We start from the raw sequence: 6,638 nt of genomic DNA on the forward strand, positions 1-6,638 counted from the left end.
TCAGCAGGCTGAGCAGTGTGGTACTGACCATAGGAAGGCATTGATCATAGCGAGGAAATTAAGATGTAGAGTTGGAAGATAAAAGAGTACTTGTTTAAGTCTAGATTGTAAAGTAGTGTTAATGGTGAATATTGCATGGAGTGTTGACATGGAAATGAAATATTCTCAGGACATGTAGTGCTTGAGTGAAGGCTGGGAACAGGGAAAGAAGGTTGGTACTTCCTAAGATGAAGGAAGATGAAAGCAAAGCAAAGGGGCTGCTACACAAGACCCTCTCATGAGGGGAAGATGACAACGAGGCAGCAAATATATAGGAGAAGGTTTCATAAATGCAATTTAAAAAAAAAAGGACTCTGACACTAACATAACCAGTTCAGAAATGAGGGAACTGCACAGTATCAAATATATCTTAAAGGGCATGTAGGTCCCAAACCAAACTAGGGAGGCATAAAAAAAATTTGCAATTTGAATTCTGTATTGTAACTAAAAATTTATCTTTGAAATCAGAAAGAAATGTGATGCTCTTTATTCCCCAGTGATTTCAGCAGTTCAATGAAACTTTCTGTTCTTCATAAATTCTTCAAAGGTGTAGCCCTTCAACTAATCAGAACCCTGGCTATTCCCGTTCTCCTCCAAAGATGTCCTTACTACAGGGAGGTTGGCACAAGCCTGTCCAAAGAGTCTCCTGAAACACATGCTCCCACACAAACCATGAACCAAAATAAGACAACCCCAATGTGAAATGTGAATAAAGGGGTGTTTCATTTCAGGCCCTAAATGCAGACTTTTCTGTGTTTAATCATATAAGCTGTCTCCTCAGGCACCTTTCCAGTGCTCCATACTAAAGGATATTAGAAAACACACATAGTTTCCTGAGTTGTCCTCTGCTAACTCTGATTCACAGATGGGAGCAGGAGAATAAAGGAAGTGGCATGCTGCTTGAGCAGCTGATAAGGGAGAAGAAAGGCTACACGGAGTGTGCACTGATCCTTAGCCTATTCCCTTTTGAGGCATTTAATTAGTTGAAATTTTAGCAGGGACAGACTTCAGCTCTTTCATGAAAACAGTATAAATTTTCAATCATGATAATATACATTGAGAAAATTTTAAGAAAATACAGGATTCTGGCATAGAAATTAAAAAATAAAAGGAGAACCAGGCATGTGATGGAACAGGAATGGAACTGAAATCTGACTTGCTTCACTTTGCATCTCTTCCTTTCACCCAGGCACCCTCCAGTTTTGTGGGCTGGATATTTATTTCTTGAATATGTAATGTGCTTGGAATAACATCGTATATATGTGGTAAGGTCATAAATAATGAGCCCAGGCTGCTGAAACAAGGGCCAGAGAGAACTTTACCACTGACTTCAGAAGGATTACCACTGGGCTTTCTTAGCCACTGCTTTTATTGAATGAAACCTCCCGGTTAATACGCTTGCTGGTATGGTGTAGACAAGCTCTGAGATGGCCATTTGTTTCAGCAGAATGTGTTATTAGAATCCCCTCCCCACATTGTTTTGCCTTTGAGCTTTTACATTAGTTATTCATTTTGAGCTCCAGTTTGCCATTTTACAGACCTCAGCTAAGGCTCTTGATTGAAGACAGAGACTCAGTTTGCTGCCTGCTGATGCATGGAGCAAACAAGAACTGCACCCAGAGAGTCAGAGTCCAGACTGTGCTGGGGTACCACTGTGTTCTCTCCTGCCCACTCTGCCTTTCTTTGGTTAATTCTTGCAATGATATTTTGAGATGGGCCCTAAAATAATAGTTCAAATACTATAAAACTATGGAGTTTTCAAAGCCTGGCTCTTCATGCAATTTGCTTCTTCCCCATGGAAAGCCGTTTTACTGAATCAATTCCTCAAGCAAACATTTTATTGACCCCTCTGGGAGTCATCTCATTATAAAAACTGCAAAATCTTCCCAGTGTGTTTTGTGATGCAACACATATAGATGTTTCCAATAAACACCCATTTCATAGTCTCCTTTTTGTTTTTTTTTTTTAAATTTATATGAAATTTGTAGCTGTAAGTGAAGTATGAGGCACGTACATGAGTTCAGTGCTGTCATGGGGCTGTTTTGATAAACCTCACAGTGCAGGAATTCAGCCAGGATGAATTTTTGCTGACTAAGCCATTACAATAAACCCTTCCAATCTTTGTTCTCTTTGCCAGACATCTACCAGTGTCGAAAAAATCCAGCCTGTATAAATACCATAGAATACTGAAATTGAATCAGAATTATTTCCATGTCCCTGTCTGTATTTCCATGAATGCTAAGTTGCCAATTTCAGAGAAGACAAGTTGTAATAACATTTAGAAAAAAACTCCAGCTCTTGGGACTTCCAGGCCTGATAGCTCTGTTAAGCAGATGCTGCCAGTTCATATTGTTGCCTTATTCTTTTGGTCTCTGGCAGCTCCTAAGATTTTGGACCTTTATGTAGTTCAGAACTGATATGAGAGATGTGGGAAGACATGGGAAGAGGCACTTGCATTTTGTGGAAATGAAGAGATTATTTTATTTGCTATCTAATCCTGCTCAGGATCTTAGCAGTATGTAACTTAGTCAATTCACAGAATAAATGCAATGCAAAATGCAACCTTTCATTCTTTCCAGAAGTTATCGCATTGCTGCCACCCCATGTGTATCATTTAGCCTTCTGAAAATGTCTTTTGTGCCATGCTGCGTACACTTGTGGCTCCCTACAAATAATTAGTAGTAGAGCAAGGTAATTAGAGCAGGATTTCATAAGCAAAGGTCTTAACCTTGACTGAAGAGACAGCTATCTAAGCTGAATGATGAAGGTTATTTAATGATGTTCCCAATAAGAAAGATTGACAGTGTTCAGTCCCTTTCTTTTGGATATGATTTTTCTTATCGATTTGTTTGCTTTGTGTTCATTTATGGCTTCCACAGTCAGTTGAAGCTGAGTCTGTTGAGCTATATTTTCAAGGAACTAGAATGCAAGCAGTGTTGGAAATTTGGTTTGTGCAATTTCTGGTTTTTTTCTGAACACTTGCTTTTGTTGTCTGAGTTTGTTTAGTTTTACTTTGTATTGCCTTTCCCTCTGCAGTCAGCCCTGCCCTCATGGATTCCAGCAGCCTTCAAGCAAGACATTTCAGAAGAAGACTGAGAGAAGCCAGGATGCTTTGATACTTCCTTCCTTGCCCTGACTCTTCCGTACCCATGTTCCATCTGGCACAGGAGCCTGGACTGTGGGAAGTTGGCTGTTGAGAGAAGTTCTGGGGATGCCCTAAGCTGGTGCAATACAAAGAAGTTTTTTGAAGTCTTGATTTCACTTCCTTTTAAGTGTGTGTATAAACCCAGGTCAGACTGGAATTGATCTACAGTAGAACTGACTGAAAAACAAACAAACTGAAAAAGACAACTATTTTATTTATTTCAATATTTAAGAAAGAAGTGCTGAAGTTGCACAGTATTTTTGTTTGAAATACATTTTACTTCAAATTTTAAATGCAATTTTGTGAAGACATGAAATTTTAAAAAGCACTTACTGTAAAATAAAGACTGAATATTTACTTTAAGGAAAAACTTTTTTTAAATAATGAAAATAAAGGTCAACTCTGCTCTCTCTCTTACTTTAAAGAAGCCATTCATACATGTGCTGGGTATCTTTGTTTTTTGAAAATTGGATGTGGTAAGTGAAGATTGTTCTGGTTTATTTTCTCCTTAATATTATCCTGTTAGATGCTTAAAACTTACTTTACTGTACTGTGTTAGGCACAAATCTGAACAAAAACTGTTGGAGTAGTGAAGACCAGGCTCAGTGGTTGAATTTTTTTGTTCATCAAAATCATTCGGATTTTGTGTCCGTTTCAAAGGACTGTCTTCTCCCAGTAGGATTGATGTGTCTCTTCTGCATGGTAAAAGAGGTTTGCTCTTGAGCAACTCTGTGAAATACTTCTGCTGAAAGAGGGGTTTAAAAATCGAAAACAACTCCATTCATTTTTGTATAATTTTTTGCTTTGGTAATTCCACAGTTGACTGTGAGTTGGTAGTAAGGGAAGTATCTAAATGTTAAGTGCTCTTGGCATGGATCTTCCTGTCAAGGATGATCTCATGTGTAGAAAACTTGTGTACTTCAGCCCTTTCTGAAGTGGTAGTGGACTTGGAAAAGCATACAGGTGCAACCACATGTCTGCAATAAGCAACAGGGGTTACTATGCAGGAGAAAAATACAAGTTCCCACAGCTGCAATCCTAAGTTGTCCTGTGAGGCAGTGGGGAGGGATGGTCACATCCCAAATTCTAAGTTGTTAGGCATTTTCTCGGTGAAAAAGGTGTTCTCCTTCGTACAAGCACTGGAGGGTTTTGTTGGCTGCCAGATCTGCTCACAGTGGTTAGCACAGGTCTGTTCAGTGTCAGGTGTGATGCAGTCTAGTAGGGATGCAGGACAGCCTTGTGTCCTAGGAGAAGAGTGTTGGACTTCACTCTGCCTGGCACCCCTGTTACAGAGGAGAAGCAAACTGAGGGCAAACCATACCAACAATTATTGGGATTGACCCTCAGGGTATAGGCAGAAAAAAAGTAGTTTTGTTAATGTGGCTTACAGTGGCTTTCAGAATGAAAAAAAATGTCTACAAAAATGCATGCTGACAGGTGAAGCTGACAAAAAACCTGGTACTGTGTTCTGTTTCCTGCACACTTAAAACTCAAACTCATCTCATTGACAAGTTTCCATCATAAAGTCAAAAATAACCATGTAAAGTAGTCCTGCTCCAACTAAATTAAATGACAATTTGTGTCCTAATTGGGCTCTTTAGCAGGATGGGTTTGCTTTGCTCATGTTGTGGGTTTCTAAACTTGCAGTGGGGAACTGCCTCTAGAGAAAAAAAAATGAAATAAATTTTCATTTCATCAAAATATAAGACGCACAACTGTAATGAAGATTTGAACATTGTAGGGTCTGTGTTCAGTTTGTGTAATATTCCTTCCAAATAAAAATTCTGCTTCCAGCGTTCCTTACTGTATATTCCTCTGTAAATATTATTTTCCCAAAGCAATTCCACAAAGTCTTTTTTAGTACAAATAATCTTCTTTTAAAAAGACATTGTTGAGTAACATACATGTACATTTACTTTTCTAAGCTCTCCATTGTTTATAATACTCTCTTTGAAGCTTAAAATAAAACTTCCTCCTCTATTGATTTTGTTTCCCTTTTCCATTTTGTAAATTGTGACTTTTGTCCCTGGATTTTGTTTGGTATTTCCTAACAAACCATGACATTAACCAAGAATTATCTTAATTTTTCTCTTTTACTTTCTCTTCTCCATTCATTGGACTGCAGAAAATGGTCCTGTTACTTGCTATAGTGAAGGTAGGCAGGAAATAAAAAAGTGCTTCTGTATAGGACTTTTTATAAGAGTGTTTTCTATCATTTGGTGATAATAGAGGATCTTCCTAAATGTGTTTGTATTTTAATAGCCTTCTTCATGAAATGAATAGAGTTGCATTAAGGTAATTTGGAGTCAAAGCTGGAGTCTAAGTTATATGATAGCTGTTTGCATAGATTTTAGTGACATTGCCTTAAGGAGTTCTGCCCCTACCTATGCTGTTTCCAATCCAGTCACTGGAGTAACAGGAAACTGTGGTTCCCTTTGCCTTTCACAGTGCTGGCATTAACCTTCCCTTTCCCTTTACATGTATTAGATAAATGATATGTCTGTATAGAATGAAAAGAGAAAGAGGAAATACTGTTTCAGATTGGATGCTATCTTTTTAGGAAATTCTCTGTGTGACCTCTTCCCTAATATGGCTTGCTGTTATTTTTTATAAAGCTCTGTCACACAGATGGGCTCCTACCTGCCTGATTCTTAACATCTGGGTGTGACAGACTGTGTGTCTTCATGGCAGATAATTAACTATTCTTGGTCTTCTTTTATAGCCTTTCCATGTAAATTTTTATTTTTCACAGGTGTAATTTCAATTTCCATTAGTGTTTTGCTTTTTCACTCTTTCTTCGAGTCATTACAACTTGGAAACTTCACTGCTTGCCTTCAGACCTAATCTTTACCCATGCAAGGCCTTTGGCCAATTCATTGTAGGAAGGAGGAATCAAAAAGGCAGTTTCAGCTACCTTTCCTGTCTTCAGTTACTGTGACTCTTTGCGACCTGTTTGGGATCTGATAGAGCAGCTCATGGACTCCTTAGTGGATTGTCCTCAGCTGTTCTGTGGCTAAAAAGGTGTTTCCTTCCTTTTCACTTGTGCACTGGGGACCAGAGGCAGCTGAAAAGGTGGGGCAGGTGCCAACTATCTCTGAGCCATGCTGAGAAGGCAGCCGTGAGAGTCTCTTCAGAGTGCACACTGAGTGATAGCATTGCTGCTTTTACTAGAAACTTCCGTTTTCCTTTTGTGGTTTGATGTCAGATATTCTTACAATGATCTGAGCTGCAGGCTTAGAGAACTACTTTTTTTATAAGGATTTCGTGGGGGCAGGTAATATTTTCCTACCCGAAAGCAGAGAAAGGAGGGGAGGGTATGTGATGGCTCCTGGTCAGTGCTGCTGTTTCTGTTCTTCTCTAAGCCCCTCTTGAGCTTTCTGCTGTGCTGGAGAGGACAGAGAGACCTATGCAGATGTTGGACTGACATTTGCATTGTCCTCAGTGTGAGGGATGC

At 39.1% G+C, this 6,638-nt stretch overlaps 1 protein-coding gene across 13 annotated transcripts in view; it reads left to right on the plus strand.

Annotated features, from left to right (window-relative positions):
• Positions 1-6,638, plus strand: part of DPF3 (double PHD fingers 3) — a 195,469-nt gene that overhangs the window by 160,032 nt on the left and 28,799 nt on the right. For 5 of the 13 annotated variants that reach the window (XR_001864451.1, XR_001864452.1, XR_001864453.1 and 2 more), the window contains one exon: positions 3,076-3,615. The exons of the other annotated variants lie outside the window; for them this stretch is intronic. The gene's annotated coding sequence lies outside the window, so the exon portion shown is untranslated. Of the gene's footprint in view, positions 1-3,075; positions 3,616-6,638 lie in introns of those variants that run through there. 13 annotated transcript variants of the gene reach the window in all.

This window comes from Corvus brachyrhynchos, unplaced genomic scaffold (genome assembly GCF_000691975.1).
Source record: "Corvus brachyrhynchos isolate BGI_N302 unplaced genomic scaffold, ASM69197v1 scaffold115, whole genome shotgun sequence".
Classification (NCBI taxonomy): domain Eukaryota; kingdom Metazoa; phylum Chordata; class Aves; order Passeriformes; family Corvidae; genus Corvus; species Corvus brachyrhynchos.